Here is a 24239-nt window from a genome sequence, read left to right on the forward strand (position 1 = left end):
ACCAAGATCCAGCACTGATTCTTCTTGTAGCTTTTTCATGAGTAAATAAATGTCGTATATATTGACAGTTTTCCCATCTATCTTCCAACTAGACTTATGTATACCAAAGTGGTAAACATGCATCTTACAAATTGTATGTTCTTTTCCCAAAGTGTGGCTCTTAGCACTTGGCACAGACGCAGTCATGATGTGAGAAATACAATAAGATACCAAAGTGAGCAGTATCCCATTTATTCTGGCTTTGTTAAATAAGTGTTTTTACATTGCAACCAGCACAAGTAGTTGATTTTGGCCTGAATACAGACCTGGGTTGGCAGTGAGTTCTTTAGCACAGACTCTACTCTTGAGCAGTGTCCAGTTCAGAGCTGGAGCATGAGTAGGAACATCCCTAATATTCAATGCATGGGGCACTGTAGCAAGGAAAAAGCTGGGTGCTATTACCTGCAGTGGAAATGCTGGTTTAATCTTTGTTGAGGAGCTTCTACCTATGACAGAGAATGAGAGGGAAGGGCATCAGTGGGGGTGGGGGGGGTGGAATAGCAAGAGGAACTGTATGAAAGGAGAGTGGACAATGCAATCCAGTTTTCAGGAAATTAAGCTTGTCAGGGGTTGAGGATTTTAGACTTGCGCTGGTTGAGACTGCAGTGGGAATTTCAGTAAGGAAATAAATGAAGGAAATTACTTACAATATTTATAGCCGCTTTCATGTGCCAGGATGTGCAAAGCGCTTTATAGCCAATGGCTTAATTTTTAAGTGCAATCACCGTTGTAATGTGGGAAACATGGTAGCCAATTTAGACACAGCAAAGTCCCACAAACAGCAATGCGATAGGCCAGATAATCTGTTCATTGAAGAATAAATATCAGCCAATACACCAGGGACAACTTCCATGCTATTCTTCAAAATGGTGCATGGGGTCTTTAAGATCCACATGAGAAGGCAGACTGGGTGAATGACAGAAGGCCTGCATGTGTGCTCTATTAGAATCTGTGACTCCTTACAGTCTCTATATCTGTCTCTTGAGCTTTGACCGATTCGCTAACTCTTCCCTTTACTGCACTAGCAAATACACTACCTTCATCATACTTTATGCGGACAGTTGGTAGCACTCTCACCTCTGAGTCAGGGGGTCGTGGGTTTAAGTCCCACTTTAAGTCGCTCTGTACTGAGGGAGTGCTGCAATGTTAGAGGTGCTGTCTTTTGAATGAGGTTTTAAACGGAGGCCCAATCAGCCCTCTCAAGTAATTGTAAAAGACCCCATGCCACTATTTCAAAGAAGAGCAGGGGAGTTATCCCAGTTTCCTGGCCAATATTTATCCCTCAATCAGCATTGCAGAAACAGATGACCTGGTCATTATCGCATTGCCGGTTTGTAGGATTTTTCCGTGTGCAGATTGGCTGCCATGTCTCTCACATTATAAATGACTGCACTTAAAAAATTACATCATTGGCTGTAAAGCGTTTTAGAATGGCCGGTGGGAAGGTGCTATATAAATGCAAGTCTTTCTTTTTCTACACTGCCCGACTTCAAAAAACAGTAGTGAATTAAAGCAAAGGGCATGCAGTGAACAATTTTATGCATTTAAGGCTAGCATTCATTTCTGTCGTTATTTCTTCCCACCCAATTTCTGGCCTTAAATTAGCCCCAAGCATGTACACTATGTGTTGCCATCAAGAGGATGGAATGTGGACCATCCCTTGTCAATTCCTCTGCCAATGTCAACAGCAGTCTGTGGATACCGTGTAAGAAATGTATTTGATAAGACAGGAATGGGCCCCCATAATCCTTTTTATGGTTTGCTTAGGAAATTGGACTGGGGAAGTGCACTGTCTGGTGCAGTAACACAAATAATCTTTTGTCAAGGCCACAAACCTCTCTCCCCATCCAATATTTTCTTTGAAGTCTACTTTCAAAAATGTTGTGAGCGTGGAATGAAAGGAGTACAAAATGCCAAGTAGCAAGTTCCTTATTTCAATTATGACACAGTTGCTAAGTGGGTGACAGCAGAAAGGCGATGGGACAATAATTCTGTGAATTAATTTTCCGTGAATACAGCTCTTTCACTTGCTGCATGGAAACTGAGGTCATCTTCAGCATCCTTCTGCCTATTTTCACTGGTAGGTGGAAAAAAAGGGAAACAAAATCATGCAATCATACAGGAGGCCATTCAGCCCATCATGTCTGTGCCAGCTCTTTGAAACAGCTAACCAATAAGTCCCACTCCCCTGCTCTTTCCCATAGGCCTTCAAGTAATTATCTAATTCCATTTGGAAAGTTACTATTGAATCTGATTCCACCGCCTTTTCAGGCAATGCTCTCCAAATCATAACAACTCACTGCATTTAAAAAAATTATAAAGTAAAAGTACAGGTACTCAATAGTTTCACTAATATGCAGCAGCACACCAAACACGGCTGGATTAGTGTCAGCTGTGACTCATGTCCCTGTTATCTGTAGCCCTCAGCTAACAGCTCCATTTATGTCCCACTTGGCTAAAACAGTCCCTAGAGCCAGCACTGTTCCCTCTCCTTCTGTCTAGTGAAACAAAGCAAGACAATGTTAACCTGGCTGTGCTCTACAATAAGTGAGAGCTACATTAAAATGGTAGGATTTGTGTACTTTTTGGGGATGATTGGTCCTAAGGTATTTTCCCAAATGCCACAGAATCTCAGCGAAGTCAACTTCCACAACTGCCCTGCAGGAACATTCATGAGTGAGATCTCTGAGTCTCGTGCCTCAGGATTGTGATTTTATGCTTACATGTACTGTGCTGGCAATTCCTGGCAATTTTCTCATTTTCCTTTGCTCCCCAAGCCTCCTTCGACAGCACCTTCAAAACCCACAACCACTACCATCTAGAAGGACAAGGGTAGCAGATAGATGCGAACACCACCACCTGGCCACTCACCATCCTGACTTGGAAATATATCACCGTTCCTTCACTGCCGCTGGGTCAAAATCCTGGAACTCCCTCCCTGACAGCACTGTGAGTGTGGGAAGGCAGCTCACCTCCACCTTACCTAGGGCAATTAGGGATGGGCAATAAATGCTGGCCTAGCCAGCAGCTGTCACATCCTGTAGTCCACGTTAGCGGTGCTACATCAACAACTACAGTGTGAATTAAGTCTCTCCAGTGACATTGTAAACTCTATGGTTTATGTTTTCACTTGCAATATGAATGCTGGAATTGTCCATTATTTTCTCTAGCAAAAGAGCAGAGCAAGGATAAATGACATCCGGACTCACTCACACAAGCAGAGTAGACAAGTGAAGGGTGAGAAAGAAATAATAAGAGATGATGAATAAAGATCATCATTCGACCAAATCAAACCTATTTCCACTCCAGGAGCTGCTTTAGGCGCAGGAAACCTTAAGCATTTGGATTATTCCCATGTGTCACATTTTTGGAATATTAGAGGTTATTCACTACACAAACATTACACACATAGGAGTGGTTCTACAAAGTTCCCAGACTAAAATCTAAGAGAAATTCAATTAGCGCTTAGTCGTTCTGCAAAGGTTGTCCCTAATGATAGCCATATACTAATAGCCATGTGACAACTGTACATAGCTGAAGCTCTGTGTAACTATCCCAATTATTTTAATCCAAGCGGATAATGACATTCAGAGTCTAAGGGAGGGGTTGTTTGGAATTTGTATACGTCCTTTATTAAAGCTACATTGGTTATTAGGAAAATCTGTTGTAAGCATTCTAAAATAACTGGAATAGAGAAAGGCTGCGTAGCACATTTTTTGTATCGGCATATTAACAGAATATACTTGAAACTTAATTTTACTACAACTTTCCAGTTACTCATATTTCTACATTAATGATATTTGTGGAATAATGAAAAATCATTCAAATACAACAGTCATATTTTCTTTGTGTTGCCAAAGAAATGACTATTGAGATCTTTTGAATGCTTATTGTGGTTTTACTTCAAATTACATGACAAAATTCAAAACCAGAATATTAAAGAGCTACTGCCTCCCTGAAAGAGGTGTGCAGTGAATGTCTCATTGTGTGTTTATAAATGACAGGCAGTGTAAACCACACTGAAATCTATTATTGTGTCACTGGCACATTATATCATGGTAATGAAAATGGCTCTTCTCCCTCCTCAAGCAAAAAAGAAGCTTGCTTTAAGACAACAGAGTTATTTGAATCTACTATTGGAAATCTCTTTAGAGGACTGGCACTGACTGCTGTTGTTTTAACATATAGATTGCTTTAAAGCTGCTGGTCTAAAAGATGCGTTGTTATTTATGACTGACAAAATAATGGCGAGTACTACAGATTGCAGGGACTGTTGTGCCCTGCTTAGAAGCTACCACATGAGTGCGCTATGAATTCCACTGGGGAGGTTAACAACAGTGAAGGTTAATGACAGATGAGCTCTGCGAGGATCGCACTACACAAGGGAAGGAGCGAGCAGAAGATTTAGTGTCTAATATTTCTGGGAAAATGTAAGGGTGGAGCAAATCAGTCTACTGGGAGATGGAATTGTTTATGTGGACAAGAGGTTAGACAAAGACAAAATGGTTGAGGAACTAATGGAGTGGGAAGAGAAGAAGCAGCTTAAAAGGTCCCTTTGGCAGTGGGGGCTCAACATGAACAACAAATCTGTCAAATCCTCAGTTAAACAGACCAAGAATCCTCACAAAGTAACACATCTGTCAATGCAGACACCTTCCTTAGTAACCCTGCACATGGCCGTTACACGTTAGGCCTCCCTGAGCTCAAGCAAGGTTTTGATATCTGTCAAATGTAATAGGGATAATGGGTTTATATTTATAAAAATGCATTTCTGCCTTCCTTTTGAACATATTTTTCTCTGTCATTGTATGATAGTTTTCCTTCTCCCCCTTTTCCCTCCTATGTCTTTCTTTAAACTGACAGCACATGGGTGGATCAAAGGCTTCCCTCACATCCTGTCACCGTTGTCACTGAAAGGAAACATGTTCTTTGTGGAACCACAAGAGAATGTTGATTTTCCACCCATTCAGGTCACGATTTTGTTCTTTTGTTTACAAAAGGCGGATTGAGATTTTGCTGGTTTCATAATTTAGTTTCATAATTGTTCACTTTATTTCATAATTTAGTTTGAAATGTTAATGTTTCTGCTGGCCGTAGGGCCAAAACCACATTTTAATTCCTCGTCAGTGTGATGAACTTTATTCCTTCTAGGCTGGATTTAATTGGAAGATCCCCGAGGTGAACAAAGGGTATTCTATTACAAGCCTTTTGCACAAGAGCAGTTCAACATCAGCACAAACCATATCAAGCTGTCAATCTGATCAAGCAGCTTTAGAAAAAGGCATAAGGAAAATTCATAAGGCCTTACACAGACAGAATCCAGGCGTGCAAGGGTCTAATACTGCCAAATCTAACAGAGAGCATTGAAAGAGCTATTCTTAAGCTTCCTTCTTTGTTATTTACATTAAAGGCACTGTGTCTCATAATTACTATTACCAAACTTACATCAAAGATAGAGCTACAAGCAAAGGTACTATGAACCAAACCATACTGTTAACCTATTTATTTTAAATGAATGCTGGGATTTTTAAAAGTTCTACTTTATTGATTTGATCTGTCTCTAATGTTGTCAGGACTGGTGATTTTAACTCTAGGACTCCAAGCAGTTAGCATTATGCCACCAAATATTTAAAGCAGCAGCAAATATTATTATGAAAAAACATTAATGATAATGTTGCTGAAAAGGCTGTGGTGATTCTTTCAGCAACAGGGGCATTAGGTCACAGTTACCATTAATGTACATGAAATTAATAAAATGCACATCTAAAATTAATAAACCTCTCCTTAGTGTCACAATGGCATTCTGCACTAGGGCATTAATGTCCACAAAATCGGAACAAATCCAACCTGCATTATCGACCCATCAATCTACTCGTGATCATCAGCAAAGTGATAGCAGGGGTTGCCTACAGCATTATCAAGTGGCACTTACACCATGATAGCCTGCTCATTGACACTCAATTTGCGTTCCGCCAGGGCCACTGATCTCTTAACCTCGTTACAACTTTGGTCCAAACGTGGACAAAAGAGCTGAACTCAAGAGGTGAGGTCAGAGTGACTGCCTTTGACCTCAAAGCTACATTTGACTGAGTGTGGCATCAAGGAGCCCTAGCAAAACTGGAGTCAATGTGAATCAGAGAGCAATCTATGACTGGTTGGAGTCATACTTAGCACAAAAGGAAAATGATTGTGGTTGTTGGAGGTCAATCACCTCAGTTCCAGGACATCACTGCGGGAGTACCTCAGGGTAGTGTCCTCAGCCCAGCCATCTTCAGCTGCTTCATCAGTGACCATTGGTGAATCCATCATAAGGTCAGAGGTGAGGATGTTTGCTGATGGTTGTACAATGTTCAGCGTCATTCACGACTCCTTAGATGCTGAAGCAGTCTGTGTCCTAATGCAGCAAAAACTTGTCAACATTCAGATTTGGGCTGATAAGTGGCAACTAACATTCGCACCACACAAGTGCCAGGTAATGACCATCTCCAACAATCTAACCATCTCCCCTTGACATTCAATGGCATTACCATCAATGAAGCCCCCACCATCAACATCCTGGGTGTTACCAAAAGCCAGCATTTGTTGCCCATCCCTAATTGCCCTTGAACTGAATGGCTTGCTAGTCCATTTCAGAGGGCCGTTAAGAGTCACCCACATTGCTGTGGGTTTGGAGTCACATGTAAGCCAGACCAGGTAAGGATGGCAAATTGCCTTCCCTAAAGGACATCAGTGAACTAGATGGGTTTTTACGACAATTGATGATAGTTTCATGGTCACCATCACTGAGACTAGTTTTATATTCCAGATTTTATTAATTGAATTCAAATTCCACCAGCTGATGTCCAGAGAACTAGCCTGGGCCTCTGGATTACTAGTCCAGTGACATTACCACTATACTGCCATATCCCCCAGTGAATGAGGCATCAGAGTATATTTCATGTTACTAAACATTTTACAATTAAAATTTTTTTGCACGCTTTCTCACTTAATGTTTAATATTATCAACTTCACAGTTTTGTTTTTAACATTTTCTGCCTGCCGTTGACACCACTGTAATCATTTGGATGCGATTTGTAGATGAAATCTGCAGGGATCGTACACATGGTCAAATTTAGCTACATGTGCTAGTCTGCTTTGTTCGGGTGATTGCCAGATGATGTGTGCATCAGATTGCATCTGAGGTGCAATACACCTTTAAACAAACATTGTGTGAGTGCTCTGTTATTTGTGTAAATAAACAGTATGTGCTTCATCTTACATTGTTCTCTGCATCTGCAGTATATTTTTTGCCAACTCACCCACCGGTAGATACCATGTTCACAAGCAAAGCAACCTGACAGAAGGAACATAACATGATGTATGATGTACATCAAATACTGTGCTTTGATAGTGTGCACTGACATACTTCTGAAATAATGTAGTAAACAGATGAACACTTGGTGAGATTATTAGGCAGACAAGATGAGAGGAACACAACTATAAACCTCAAAACTTACCTGTTACTTCTGTTATCCATTAAGTCCCCCCCACCACCCCACCACGCTCTATCCATGATTGGTAGGCACTTTGTCCCCTCCCAAGTGCCCATTATTCATGTATGAGTCCTGGTGGGTAGATTCACTTAGCCTCTCAAGCATAGTGGAGTAATCAGAGCTGCTCCTGATTCCACATATATGACTCCACTAGAAGCCTCTAGATTGTGAGCTATGTGAGGCTTGCATTTATACAGTGCCTCTCACAACTTCAGCATGTCCCAAATCACCATGAAGCCAATGAAGCACTTTGGAAGTTACAATTGTAAGATCGGAAGTATGACAGCCAATTTACACACAGTAAGATCGCATAAATAGCAATATAATAATAATCAGGCAATCTGATATTAGGTGTCAATTGAAGGGTAAGTATTGTTCAAGACTTAAACCGAGAGCAATAAAACCAATTGCAGAATCCTTATCAATACCCTGGCGAAGACCAGCTAATACAACACTGATGGCCACTGGACACTTCAGGCTCACCTTTTGCTGCTGATTTCAAAGAACAAATGTTCAAATGCCAACATCCCAGTGTCACTTCCCAAGTTAGCACCATACAGGTTTGAAGGAGACATTCGGTCCTTCACTTCTCTGCTAGGTCTTTTCTAGGGTAATCCAAAACTAAGCCCTGGCCTCTTCAAAAAGGGCAGTATTTTTTCTGCTTTGACCAGAAATTGAACCGGACTAGCCATATAAACACTGTGGCTACAAAAGCAGGTCAGAGGCTGGGAATTCTGTGGAGAGTAACTCACCTCCTGACTCCCCAGTGCCTGTCCACCATCTACAAGGCACAAATCATGAATGTGATAGAATACTCCCCACTTGCCTGGATGAATGCACCCCAATGACACTCAAGAAGCTTGACAACATCCAGTACAAAGCAGCTTTCTTGATCAGCACCACATCCACCACCTTAAACTTTCATTCCCTCGAACATTGACGCATAGTAGTAGCAGTGTGTACCATCTACAAGATGCACTGCAGGACTCACCAAGGCTCCTTCGACAGCACCTTCCAAACCTGCAACCTCTACCATCTGAAAGAACAAGGGCACCCAACACCACCACCTGCAAGTTCCCTTCCAAGACACACACCATCCTGATTTGGAACTATATTGCCTTTTGTTCACTGTCATTGGGTCAAACACCTGGAACTCCCTTCCTAACAGCACTGTGGGTGTACCTACACCATATGGACTGCAGCAGTTCAAGAAGGCAGCTCACTACCACCTTCTCTAGGGCAATTAGGGATGGGCAATAAATGCTGGCCCAGCCAGCGACGCCCACATCCCATGAACGAATAAATAAAAAATATATACATCCACTTCTCCCTTAAAAGACGCAGTCATTTCTTCCACAATCACTCCCCATGGCCAAACTCCAATAGTTCTCGTTACCCCCAACCCGTCTCACCAACATTTTGTAACAATTTTAAATTGAGGACTCCCCTCACTGACTCCCAATCTAGTCACCATACCAGAACCTTTCAGTGTTAAAGTTCCTCTTAAGGAAAGCTTAAAAGCTACTTTTCCATTTATTTTCTGCCCACAGGAGATGTGACTCTGATAGATATTCACAAGGCATAGGGTATTTTGTGTCTCAGCACTGGAACCAGATAAGTCATCAAGTTGCATCTGGAAAATTGTAACATGGTGCTATGGTGGATCTATGTCACAGGCAGTGCCACAGCCTGGTCAGACGTGGGTTTGTTCCAATGACTCACACTTAGGGCAGGATCTTCTGGGCGGGGCCCGCTCGCCGACACGTAAAATGACCCGGGGTGACGTCGGGTGGAACTCCCGACATCACCCTGCGTCATTTCCATTTTCAGGTTGGTGGGGGTGCAGCCGAGTTAGCTGTGCGCCCGCCGACCTGTCAACGGCCTATTGAGGCCATTGAGAAACTAATCAAAATCATAAATGGACCTGCCCATCCAACCTTAAGGTTGGCGGGTAGGCCTGGAGCTCTGGCAGGCTTCAGAAAAAGCATGAAACCCCATCCATGGGCAGGATGAGGTTTCATGAGGGTATTTAAATTTTTAATAAAGGTTTCAGTTAAAGCTGTCACAGAGTCACATGAGGGGGGGACATGTCGGGGAAATGTTTCTATCATTTGTATTGCAAATTTTAATTCGGAGCCGATCTCCCTGAGGCAGCACTTAGCCTCAGGGAGATCAATGTGCTCTTTTGCGCGCATGCTTCCTGGTGGACGTCACACTGGGCGGGCCTTAATTGGCCCAGCCACATAAAATGGCGGCTCGCCCCCAATTGGGGGCGCTGATCGGAGGCGCGCCCGCCCACGCCTGCGCCCACTCCCGGACATCCCCCCCAACAGGGGGAAAATTCTTCCCTTAGTAAATTTTAATGGTAGTGAGGTGAATGGAGGCAGAAAGCAGAGGTGAGGCATTTCCCCAGTGAGATGGAAAATTGGAGGTCAGTTATCGTTGAGCAGTCAGACATTCTTCTGAGCAGGACATTAAGATCAGCAAAGAGCTGTGAACAATTGCTATAGACTAATTGGATGAAATTATCACAATTTGGTACCTGTTGAAACAATGTTACCATCAGCGGGTCAGGAACCTGTCAGAATCTCCAGGAAACATTGAACAGGCTGGGTCTTTTTTCTCCTGAAGGAGGAAGGTTGAAGGGTGACCTAATAGGGATCTTTGAAATGCTGAAAGGTTTTGATAGAGTGGATACAGAGAAAATGTTTCCTTTTGTGGGGAAGACAGTAACCAGACGCCATCAATATAAGGTTGTCACAAGAAATCCAATAGGGAATTCAGAAGAAACTTCTTTACCCAAAGAGTGGTGAGAATGTGGAACTCACTACCACAGGGAGTGGTTGAACTAAGTAGTATAGATGCTTATAAAGGGAAACTAGACAAACATATGAGGGAGAAGCGAATAGATAATTGCGATGTTAAATTTAGATGAGAAAAGATGGGAGGAGGCTCGAGTGGAGCATAAAGGCCAGCATGGACTGGTTGGGCTGAATGGCCAGTCCCTGTGCCATTTTTTTTATTAATTCATGGGATGTGGGTGTCACTAGCTAGGCCAGCATTTACTGCCCTTGAGAAGGTGATGGTGAGCTTCCTTCTTGAACCACTGCAGTCCATGTGTTGTAGGTACACCCACAGTGCTGTTAGGGAGGGAGTTCCAGGATTTTGACCCAGCGACAGTGAAGGAACGGTGATTTATTTCCAAGTCAAGATGGTGAGTAGCTTGGAAGGGAACTTCCAGGAGGTGGTGTTCACATGTGTCTGCTGTCCTTGTCCTTCTAGATGGTAGCGGTCATGGGTTTGGAAGGTACTGGCTAAGGAGGCTTGGTGAATTCCTGCAGTGCATCTTGTAGATGATACACACTGCTGCTACTGTGCGTTGGTGGTGGAGGAGGTGGCTGCGGTGCCAATCAAGTGGACTGTGTTGTTCTGGATGGTGCCAAGCTTCTTGAGTGTTGGATCTGCATTCATCCAGGCAAATGGAGAGTATGCCATCACGTTCCTGACTTGTGTCTTGTAGATGGTGGACAGGCTTTGGGGAGTCAGGAGGTGAGTTACTCACTGCAAGGTTCCTAGCCTCTGACCTGCTCTTGTAGCCACAGTATTTATATGGTGAGTCCAGTTTAGTTTCTGGTCAATGGTAATGTCCAGGATGTTGATAATGGGGGATTCAGCAATGGTAATGCCATTGAACATCAAAGGGCAATGGTTAGATTCTCTCTTGTTGGAGATGGTCATTGTCTGGCACTTGTGTGGCCCCAATGTTACTTGCCACTTGACAGCCCAAGCCTGGATATTGTTGCTGCATTTGGACATGGCCTACTTCAGTATCTCAGGAGTCACGGATGGTGCTGAAAATTGTGCAATCATCAGCGAACATCCCCACTTCTGACCTTATGATGGAAGGAAGGTCCATCCAGCTGGCTTTTCCATGACTGTTTAACTGAGCAATGGCATTGACATCCCCCTTCCTGGTTCCGCGACCAATTAAGGAGAGTGGACAGGATGATGCACTTGATCTATCAAAGGAAGGGTTTCTAATTCAAAGGACCAGGGTCTGGTTTACAATGACTGATCTGCACATGGATATTTGAAGCTGCAACAGCCACAGGACTGGACAGGAGGCCTGGAATGGCTATTTCCTGGATATCTCACTCTTACCTGGAGGGCCTGCTGTGTGACAAGATTGTTATATATTTTATTGGCCCAGCTGGGGACCATGCAAAACTACGACAGTTTGGAAATAGCACCCATTCAGCAGGTTGCTTCAGCTTTTGATGGTGACTGTGAGGTGAGCTCTTCCATGGACACGAGGAAGAGGTCAACCTCTCTACCTAAGCAGGTGTGGATAGAAGTGGCCAAGGAAATCAGCAGCAGGAGTGTGTTCCCTCCAACTTGTAGACAGTTCTCCAAGGATCCAGGGCCCAGGTGGGTGGGAAAGGTGAGGGATCTAACAATCCAGGAGCCAAGACCCACACACTGACTTTCCCAGCATTCTCCTGCACAGCACTCCTCAGGACGACACGCCTTGCAGTTCCATTCATTCCTCTGTCTTCGGCCACCTCACATCCCCATCTGAACAATCAACACTCACACTCATTCTCAGCCTACTGCCCTCTCAGACTCGTGCCTCACAGTCACCCTTCACAAATGGTGCCCTTCACTTCTCTCCACACAAGTCATTACCCACACTCACAATTATCCATTTCCTACCCTTCTAGGAGAAGATTGCAGACAACCTTGAGGATATGTAAACACCTAGTGGGGTTGGATGGGGGAGGTGGTGACCCTCCAGTGACAGGCACCTTGATGGGCCACCGGCAATTTGAGTCCACCCGGCCCTCTGGGAAGGAAGTCGTTTCAGGAGGTTACAGATATCAGCAACAACCTGCAGTGAAAACCTGAAACTCCTGAGGCGCTGGTGCTCAGAAATGTCACGAGAGATGATCCTCAGCCTATGGATCCTGCGTTGGGAGTCTCGTCTCCTTGGAAATGGATCTCTGAGCCTATCCCCTCTGCCCTCTGGAGCAGCATGTGACACAGGAGAAAGCAGCTTGCTATTACTGTTCTTTGTTAGAAGGGGAAGGTAGAATTGCATAAACTCCTCCCAAGCTGTGGTGAAGGCTGCCCGCAGGGAAGTGCAGTTAAGGGTGAGTGAAGTGCAAGAGAGGTGAACTGACCTCCAAGAAGTTCGCAATCATCTGTCAAGGCCTGAAATCTCTCTCTGAGAAGTGTTGTGAGCAGCAGCCTCTCGCCTGGCCATGGCTGCAGCTCTTCAGTCTCACTGAAGCAGCTCTGGCCGTGTGAACTCACTTTTTCGAGGAAGTGACAAAGATGATCGATGTTGGAAGGGCAGTGGATGTTATATACATAGATTTCAGTAAGGCCTTTGACAAGGTCCCTCATGGCAGACTGGTACAGAAGGTAAAGTCACATGGGATCAGAGGTGAGCTGGCAGGATGGATACAGAATTGGCTTGGTCATAGAAGACAGAGGGTAGCAGTGGAAGCGTGCTTTTCTGAATGGAGAGCTGTGACTAGTGGAGTTCCGCAGGGATCAGTGCTGGGACCTTTGCTGTTTGTGGTATACATACATGATTTGGAGGAAAATGTAACTGGGCTAATTAGCAAGTTTGCAGATGACACCAAGGTTGGAGGAGTTGCAAATAGTGAAGAGGATTGTCAAAGGATACAACGGGATATAGATCGGTTGGAGACTTGGGCGGAGAAATGGCAGATGGAGTTTAATCCGGATAAATGCGAGGTAATGCATTTTGAAAGGTCTAATGCAGGCAGGAATTACACAGTAAATGGCAGAACCCTTAAGTGCATCGACGGGCAGAGGGATCTGGGTGTACAGGTCCACAGGTCACTGAAAGTGGCAACGCAGGTGGATAAGGTAGTCAGGAAGGCATATGGCATGCTTGCCTTCATTGGCAGGGGTATTGAGTATAAAAGCTGGGAAGTCATGCTGTACAGAACCTTGGTTAGGCCACACTTGGAATATTGCGTGCAATTCTGGTCACCACATTTCCAGAAGGATATGGAGGCATTGGAGAGGGTGCAGAGGAGGTTTACCAAGATGCTGCCTGGTCTGGAGGTTATTAGCTATGAGGAGAGGTTGGAGAAACTCGGATTGTTCTCACTAGAGCGACAGAGATTGAGGGGTGACTTGATAGAAGTTTACAAAATTATGAGTGGCACGGACAGAGTAGATAGTCAGAAGCTTTTTCCCAGGGTGGAAGAGTCAATTACCAGGGGACATAAATTTAAGGTGAGAGGAGAAAACTATAAAGGTGATGTGCCAGGCAGGATTTTTACACAGAGGGTAGTGAGTGTCTGGAATTCGCTGCCAGAGGAGGTGGTGAAAGGTGGTGTTTAAGAGGCAGCTTGACAAATACATGAATAGGATGGGAATAGAGGGATACGGACCCCGGAAGTGCAAAATGTTTTAGTTTGACAGGCAATATGATCGGCGCAGGCTTGGAGGGCCGAAGGGCCTGTTCCTGTGCTGTACTTTTCTTTGTTCTTTGTTCTTTGTGACCCAGCGAGTTCCACACAGCTCAGAAAGTTGCTCTGCTACCTGTGAAAGCCAGAATCCTTGCTTAAAACAGAAGCTAATGACTTATTGGGGGAGGCAGTGGTGCAGTGGTATTGTCATTAGCCTGGTAATCCAGTGACCCAGGCTAATGCTCTAGATTCTCAGGTTCAAATCTCACCATAGTAGATGGTGGAATTTGAATGGGGCTGAAAAGTCTAATGATGACCATTTTAAAAAAAAAAACCCATTGTTAGAAAAACTCATCTGGTTCACTAATGTCCTTTAGGGAAGGAAGCCTGCTGTCCATTATCAGGTCTGGACTACAGGCCCACAACAATGTGGTTGACTCTGAAATGGCCTAGAAAGCCATGCAGATCAGTGGCAATTAGGGATGGGCAATAAATACTAGCCTAGCCAGCAATGTCCACATCCCATGAATGAATTTTAAAAATTTAAATGTCTTACTCAACATATACACAGGGGTCCCCTGCTTGCCTTCGAGCCCACCCAAAAGAGGGTGGGGTGATTTCAGTATCTCAACACGATGTCACTTTTAGAGGATTTTACTCTGTGCATACACTCAAACCTGCCTCCCCTCACCTGTAAAATTTTCACCTATTGTATTAGATTAGGAGAGAGAAATTACACTCTCAGGAATAATTTAACCAGAACCAACCAATCTAAAATTTCAGAGCTAAGAGCCTAAGAACCTCCTAGAAATAAAGTCACATGACTCTACAGCAAACAGCCCACAATATATTTTCAGCCACACAAAGAACTGTACAAGTACAAGCATTTGAATTAGCTCTACTAGGGGTGACATTCCAGCAAGTCCCAATTCCCTATTACCATCCTCCCCCACCTCCCCAGTTTAGGAAGCTGTCTCTTCATGCTCTGTTTCACTTCTGGGTAGTGAAACCTTGGTCAGACTTTTAAGTGTTTCTGTTGACTTTAAGCACATAGGTACACTTGACACAGAGGATCCAGGAACAGAGTAGGAAGTTCCATTCTCATTGACTCATTTGTTTATGGGGAGCAAAGTGTGACTTGAAACAGTCACCATCAAAGGATGACGCAAATGTGCTAAATAGGTGCTATTTCCAAATCCTCATAGTTTTGCGTGGTCCCCAGCTGGGCTAATAAAATATATAACTCTCACACAGCAGCAGATTTATGGAGTTAGACTAGTTCCCACAACACCATATAAATAGTGAGAGTAGTTTTCCATACTAAATTGGCAGAGATGCTTTTCCATTGTCCTCTGCAACCTCATATAAGGGTTCTTTTGAGGCCAAGACATCATCTACTGGTACTGTGTGTACTCAACAAAATTATACTTAACATAGTTTCAAGGAGTTCAGTGGCCATGCTAGATCGGCACCTCATTTAATTTTGGTCCTGTGTGAAAATCAGTTTAATCCTGTTGGTGATGTTGCTTTTGTTAACCCTTAAAGCTGGTAACCCTGTAAAACTGCATGGTTTCAGGTTGGGTGTTCTGGTCTGAGTGAACTGCATGAGTAACCCCTGTCCAACAGTTCCAACATTTGGTATGATTTCACCTCTTACTTATTTACAGCATACCAAGTGTGAAATATGACTTAATATCAGAATGAAACAGACAATCCCAATGCCTGGTCCAATTATAATAATGCCAAGAAAACTCAACCTCTCCACATCGGCAGAAGCCTGATTTAGGATTTGGACGCTTTCTGGTTGTGCAAGTATATAGTAGCGATGGCAATAATGAACTGACTAACTACTCAGAAGTACTAGAACCCAGTTATGATCTGACTCTAACTAGTCAGAAGTACTGATTACCTGTTTTACCAACTGTGTGTCCAGGTGTACATCCAACACCTGACCTTAAGTATTGAGTAAACCAAAAGTCTCTAAACTCTGGACTCAGAAAAAAAGTGCCCCCAGCATCTGTGCCAAGTATTAGGCTAACTTTCAAACTCAGAAAAATGCTACCCATTCCGAGTGTCCCTCAGAAATGAAATAGAGAATGGTGTTATCTAAACATACTAGATATGGCCAAGTAAGCTGTGCCATGTGCTCCATAACTGAATTTTCAAACTACAACACAACACAATTATATGTAGATATAATTGTGGGTTGGCTCAGGAATAGTTTAACTCAAACAATTCACCAATAATATGCTATCTATAGTGGGGAAAGGGAGGTAGGTGTCGTAAACTCATATTTGGTCAGCCCTGTTTTAGATACCAGCAAGATCCTATAACTTCGTAATGGCTAGGTATTGCACAATGGTATGAGACAAAGAGGATTGAACAGACAGTGCTTAATTTGCAGTTAAATCAGGTCACATTTCAATTATTTATTTGGAGACTTAGCACAAGAGATCAAGCAAATATCCGTGCAAAAAGTAATAGAGGAATTACTTTAACATTGTATATTGCTTCTCTATAAGGTAGGACATGCTGAAGTGGCTAATTTTGTTTGCATTACATTTTACCCGCAACTTTTACAGTGTGCCCTCCATTACTTCCGATTTGTCATGATGCTTGTCTGACCTCCAGAAATTTCCTCCCATTAAATAATGGGAACACCAAAACCACAAACTTTATTTACTAGCCATCAACTCCATCGCTGTCCCTGACCACTGCCTGAGGCTGAACCAGGCCATTCATACCCTTGGAGTTAAGGCCCTGAGGTGAGCTTCCAACCACATATCTTCTCAAATACCAAATTGCCTACTTCCAATCTGTTACCACTTCCGCCAGAGCTGCAGTTCATCTGCTGAACATTCATTCTTTATTACATCCAGGCTCAACTATTTCAGTACTCTCTTGGCTGTCTTCCCACCTTGTATCTTTCATAAACTTAAGCTCATCCAAAACTCTGCTTCCTACGCCCAAACTCGCAACCAGTACCATTCAGCCATCAACTCTGTTCTCACCGACATATGTTGGCTCCCAGTCTGGCAGCTCCTTGATTTTAAAATTCTCATCCTTGTTTTCAAGTCCCTCCATGACCTTACCTTTGCCCCTCTTCGTAATCTCCTCCAACCCTACTACCTTCAGGGATCTTGACACTCTTCCAATTCTGGTCTCTTGGCCATCTCCAATTTTAAACACTCCATCATTGGTGACCATGCCTTCAGCTGCCTAAGCCTAAAGCTCTGGAATTCCTTCACTAAATCTCTTTGCTTTTGATCTTTCTTTCCTCCTTAAGTTGCTTCTTAAAGCTCTTTTCTTTGACCAAGTTTTTGGTCAAATAACTCCTTATGTGGCACAGTGCCAAATTTTGTTTGGTAATACTTGTGTGAAATGCCTCGGGGCATTTTACTACATTAATGATGCTTATATAATTGCATGTTGTGGTTATATCATGTGCAAGAAAATATAATAGGTTTTTGATGTTCATTATTAAAAAGTCACAAAACCAATGTAATATTCAACAAGACAATTACAAACCTCAGATGAACAAACATGTCAGTTGCTCACCGTCATGAGTTGAAACACCATTTGCTTCTACCTATACTCCATGCATCTAATCAATTTTAGCACAACTTTATGAGCTACACATTGAAATGTGGTGGGAATTGATTCACTTGCCAGTGAAAATTAAACATGTGGTAGCAACATTAATGAGACAACATTGTATTGAATTAGGGTTGTGTGAAACACCCCATTTTCGATAAATGGCTATCTGGAATAACAGGTTACCAAATTACTGCTTGATGGCTATTACATATATCAGCAACACAAAGCGTCCAAAAAGTCATCAAGAGGTTTCCAATGTATTTTTCTGTTGGCAACAATCACTGACATTTACATTATTCACTTGTCATACTCAACAAATGACATTTTATTTTATCTAATGAAGGAGGATGCCTAGCCTCTGTGATCTTCAAATACATTGGCTGCTTATAAGTGTTGTGGCAGTCATTTCGTTTCAATGCAATCACAGAGAGGAAACGACAAAATTTTTACCCCTGTTCATCTGCGATCTCTGACCACTGTTAATTGGATAACCTGATGGAAGGGCTTTTGTCATTGAACACTGGGAAAAACGTGTTCCTTTAAAAGAGCTAGTGATTAGCCTCTTTGTGAACAGCAATACTCTTTGGATATTTAGAAGGTGAGGCAAAATGATGATGAATAACTGACCTGACCCTTGCACAGCTTTGTATGTAAGTGAAGTTACACTTTACTCAACTGGTGCTGAGCGTTCCCAAGAATTCAATGAGGATGCACAATCTATTTAAAAGGTATGTTATATGATACAATAAGGATAGAAATGTTTCCATATTTCAGTCCTAAATTACCCAGAACTCTAAAACATGAGAACATAAGTGCACAAATGACAAGAAGAGGCTTGTCTAGCCAGAATAGGAAGGCCCAAATATATACCGAAATATATATGGTTCTCTGTTTTGCCACTGTTTGCCATTTGCTATTGGGATCAAATTTAAACAGCTGCTGGCCAGGCTATTGGATAAAGAGATCTGTCGCTATGAGAAGAATCTCTATCTTAGGAATGAAGGGAAAATAAGTGGCATAGCTGAGTCACCTATATATAAATTAATGATCACAGTTTGGTAGTAACAACTGTTAGAGTGTAGGCTGTGACTTGGACAGCAAAAAGATATTGAAGGGTTTCATTTCTTTCAGTGCTGAATTAACCAATGCATCTCTCAACCCACACACGATTGTTTTCTCTCTCATACACAATTTGAAAACCTCTACATCTAGTGTGCATTTCCTGTCCATTGTCTAATGTTAAGTTCTTAGCCACACTTAAAGAAAAGGCAGCGACTTGCAGTGTACAGAAGTCACCAGGAACAGAAATGTCTACCCACAATATTTGCTGCCTCATTATTCTTCCCTCCATAAATATTGCCAGGGTTCTGATCACTAACCTTTTACTTTTGAATGGATGCCCTCACTATTTGGTTATCAATGAAATTTCCCAGCCTTTAAAGGACAAAGCTGAATCTTATCAGCTGAATAATACATTATGCATTACAGATGCTTCTCCTTATAAAACATCTTGGCATTCTACCAACGTTATAGGAGAGCAGCAAGTACTATTAGAAAAAACATGATGTATGTGTGCATTTCTTGACTATTACACTTCAGCTGCTCGCCAGACATTGTCAAGGACAGAAGGCATATGGGAACACCAGCAAGTTCCCCTCCCAAACCACTCACCATCCTGACTTAGAATTGTATTGCTTTTCCTTCATTGTTGCTGGGTCAAAATCCTGGAGCTCCTTTTCTAACAGCACTGTGGGTGTACCTACACCAGATGGATTGCAGCGATTCAAGGAGGCTGTTCACCACCACCTTCTCAAGGGCAATTAGGGATGGGCAACAAATGCAGGCCTAGCCAGTGACACCCACATCCCGTGAAAGGTTAAAAAACATGACATTTCTGTGCCATGTTTAAAAAAAGACAGCTATATCCAATGTATAAAAATACTCCCCAGGAACAGAAAATACCAGGGCCAATTTATCTGCAGTTCTTCAACTGATATTCGTATGAATCCATTCAGTGTTTACTTAACTGTAGCAGCCTCTTATTTGACCTCATTATTGGCTGATTTGTACATTAAAACAACTAAGCTTTGTGGCAAATAAGGAACCCTAAGAACATAAGAAATAGTAACAGGAGTAGACCATTCGGCCACTCGAGCCTGCTCTGCCATTCAATAAGATCATGGCTGATGATCTTATGTTTCGATTTCCACATTCCCGTCTAACCCTGACAACCTTTGATTCCCTCGCCTAACAAGAATTTATCTACCTCCGCCTTAAAAATATTCAATGCCCCCATCTCCACCACCTTCTGAGGCAGAGAATTCCAAAGTTGCACAGCCCTTTGAGAGAAAAAATTTCTCCTCATCTCTGTCCTAAAAGGGTGACCCCTAATTTTAAAACAGTGCCTCCCTAGTTCTGGACTCGCCCACAAGAGGAAACATCCTTTCCACGGGCATCTTGTCAAGGCCATTCAGGATCTTGTATACTTCAATCAAATCACCCCTCATTCTTCTAAACTACAATGGAAACAAGCCCAGTCTGTCCAACCTTTCCTCATATTCAACCCACTCATTCCAGGTATCAATCTAGTAAGCCTCCTTTGAATTGCCTCCAATGCATTTACATCCTTCCTTAAATAAGGAGACCAAATCTGCACACAGCATTCGAGGTGTGGTCTCACCAATGCCCTGTATAACTGAAGCATAACATCCTTACTTTTATGTTCAATCCCTCTCTTAATAAAGGATAGCATTCCATTAGCCTTCTTAATTGCTTGCTGTACCTGCATACTAACTTTTTGTGACTCATGTACTAGAACACCTAGATCCCTCTGCACCTCAGAATTATGTAGTTGTTCTCCATTTAAGTAATACTTTGCTTTTTTGTTCTTCCTGCCAAAGTGAACAACTTCACATTTTCCCATGTTAAACTCCATTTGCCAGGTCTTTGCCCACACACTCACTCAACTTATCTCTATCCATCTGCAACCTCATGTCCTCTTCACAACATACTTTCCTGCCTATCTTTGTGTCATCTGCAAATTTAGCTACCATGTCTTCACTCCCCTCACCTAAATCATTGATGTAAATCGTAAAAAATTGAGGCGCCAGTACAGACCCCTGTGGGACTTCACTAACCACATCCTGCCAATCCGAAAAAGACCCATTTATGCATACTGTCTGCTTTCTGCCAGCCAGCCAATCTTATATCCATGCCAATATGTTACCCACTACACCATGCGCTTTTATTTTCCATGATAATCTTTGATGTGGCACTTATCAAATGCCTTCTGGAGTACGTCTACAGGCTTCCCTCTATCCACTATACATGTTCAAAAACTCCAATAAATTGGTTAAACATGATTTTCCTTTCACAAAACCATGCTGTTGCCTGGAACTCTTCTAAGTGCCCAGCCATAATCTCCTTAATGATCGATTCTAATAACTTCCCATGACACAAATCAAGCTAACTGGCCTATAATTTAGTGTTTTCTCCCTCCCTTCTTGAATAGAGGGGTTATATTTGCTACTTTCCAATCTGATCGAACATTTCCAGAATCAAGCAAATTTTGGGAAATTAACACCAGTGCATTGACTACCTCATTAGCCACCTCTTTTAAGATCCTAGGATGTAGTACATCGGGACCCGGAGACTTGCCAGCCCGCAGCTCCATCAATTTGCTCAGTACCGTTTCCCTAGTGGCTTCAATTTCACCAAGTTCCTTTCTCCCCTTCACCTCCTGATTTGCAGCTATTACTGGAACTTTTTTTATATCCTCTATAGTGAACACAGAAGCAAAATATTTGTTCATTTCTTCAGCCATTTCCTTATTATCTACTTTTAACTCCTCACTCTCACTCTCTAGAGGACCCACACTCACTTTACTTACTCTTTTCCTTTTTAAATACCTGTAGACCTCTTGCTATCTGTTTTTACATTTCTAGCAAGCTTCCTCTCATACTCTAACTTCTTTCTCCTGATTAACCTTTTAGTCATTCTCTGCTATTCTTTATATTCTGTCCAATCATCTGTCCTGCTAATCATCTTTGCGGAGTTGTATGCTTTTTCCTTAAGTTTGATGCTTTCCTTAACATCTTTAGTTAACCATGGATGGTGGGTCCTCCCCTTAGAATTTTTCTTTATAGTAGGAATGTGTTTATTCTGAATACTCTGAAATATCCACTTAAATGTCTGCCACTGCTTCTCTATTGGCCTATCCTCTAGGTAGTTTCCCAGTTCACTTCAGCTAGCTCAGCTTTCATCCCCACATAGTTGCCCTTATTTAAGTTTAAGATACTAGTGTTAGACCTGCTCTTCTCCCTTTCAAACTGGATATAAAATTCAATCATGATGTGGTTGCTGCTACCTAGGGGTGCCTTTACTCTGAGGTCATTAATTAATCCTGTCACATTACACAATACCAAGTCTAATATAACCTACTCTCTGGTTGGTTCCAGAACATGCTACTCTAAGAAATTATCTCAAAAGCATTCTAAGAACTCCTCATCCAGGCTACTACTGCCAATCTAGTTTTCCCAGTTTATGTGTAGATTAAAATCACCCATGATTATTGCCGTTCCTTTATCACAAGAACACAATATTTTTTCTTGAATACTTGTCCTACACTGACTACTGTTAGGGGTCCTGTAGACCACTCCCATTAATGATTTTTCTCCCCTACTATTCCCTATCTCCATCCAAACTGATTCTACATCCTGATCTCCTGAACTAAGGTCATCTCTAACTATTGCAACAATACCCTCTTTGATTAACAGTACTACCCTTCCACCTTTACCTAGCTTCCTTTTCTTCTTGAATGTCATGTATCCCTCAATATCAAGGACCAATCTTTGTCATCCTGCAGCCATGTCTCCGTAATTGCTATCAGATCATATTTATTTACTTCAATGTGGGCCATCAATTCATTTACTTTGTTATGAATGCCAAGTGCATTCAGATAGAGAGCCTTCAGTTTTGTCTTTTTGTTATCTTTGTAACATCTATTCGTGATTGTTGTTGTATTCTTACATTTTTTCTCTCTGTCCCTTCCTGCCATTCTCTGACCCTCATTTCTCATATTACTGTTTTGCTCTCCTGTCTTAACTCTACACCTTGAATTGCTACCTCTGCCCAAGCTTGATCCCTCACCTCTCTTGTTTAGTTTAAAGCCCCTTCTCCTTCCTTAATCATGCAATTTGCGAGGACATTCATCCCAGCACGGTTCAGTTGTAAACCGTCCCAGCCCCCACTTTCCCCAGTACTGATGATAGTGCCGCGCAAACCAGAACCCACTTCTCCCACACCAGTTCTTGAGCCACATCTTTGTCTCTCTAATCTTATTTGTCCTATGCCAATTTGCATGTGGCTCAGGTAATAATCCAGAGATTATAACCTTTGAGGTTCTTCTTCTTAATTTGGTTCCTAGCTCCTCACACACTGACTTTGCAGAACCTCTTTCCTAATTCTACCTATGTCATTGGTACCTACATGGACCACGACCACTGGATCCTCCCCTTCCCACTGTAAGTTCCTCTCCAGCCCTGAGCAGATGTCCCGAACCCTGGCACCATACAGGCAACATAGCCGTCAGGACTCTTGCTCTTTGCTGCAGAGAGCAGTGTCAATCCCCCTCACTATACTATCCCCTACTACCACTACATTCCTTATTGCTCCCCCCACTTGAATGGCTTCCTGTACCACAGTGCCATGGCCAGCCAGCTCATCCACCTTGCAGACTTCCCTTTCATCCACACAGGTTGTGAGCACCTGAAACCTGTTTGACAATTTCAAAGCCTGAGGCTCCTCCTCTACTGTCTGCTCAGTCCCATTACCTGCCTCACTGACAGTCACATCCTCCTGTCCCTCACTGCTGACCAAAACAGTTGACCCTATTCTAAGAGGTATGACTGTTTTCTGGAACAAAGTGTCCAGGTATTTCCCCCCCTCCCTTATTTTGCGCAATGTCTGCATTTTGGCTTCCAGGCTAGTAATCCTAATCTGGAATTCCTCAAGCTGCTTACACTTCCTGCAGACGTGTTTGTCATGGATTGCCTAGGCATCCAAAAGCTCCCACATCCCACAGCTGCAACATAACTCTATTCTAACTTATGTTATTTAGTTAATTTAATTTAATTACTTTCTTCCTATCCTGTGTCTCCACTCTGCTTGCGCACTTTTATCCTTTGTTTCCACCACTCTCCTCACGCTCTTTTATCCAGTGTCTCCGCTCTCCTCGCATTCTTTTATCCAGTGTCTCTGCTCTCCTTGCACTCTTTTATCCAGTGTCTCCACTCTCCTTGCACTCTTTTATCCAGTGTCTCCGCTCTCCTTGCGCTGTTTTATCCAGTGTCTCCGCCACTCCCCTCACGCTCTTTTATCCAGTGTCTCCGCCACTCCCCTCACACACTTTTATCCAGTGTCTCCACTCTCCTCGCGCTCCTTTGTCCTATGTCTCCACCGCTCTCCTTGTGCTCTTTTAACCTGTGTCTCCGTCGTACTCCTCGCGCTCTTTTATCCTGTGTCTCCACTGTTCTCCTCCTGCTCTTTTATCCTGTGTCTCCACCATTCTCCTTGTTCTCTTTTATCCAGTGTCTCTACTCTCCTCGTGCTGTTTTATCTAAAG

This window comes from Cetorhinus maximus, chromosome 3, assembly GCF_964194155.1.
Source record: "Cetorhinus maximus chromosome 3, sCetMax3.hap1.1, whole genome shotgun sequence".
In the NCBI taxonomy this organism is placed as follows: domain Eukaryota; kingdom Metazoa; phylum Chordata; class Chondrichthyes; order Lamniformes; family Cetorhinidae; genus Cetorhinus; species Cetorhinus maximus.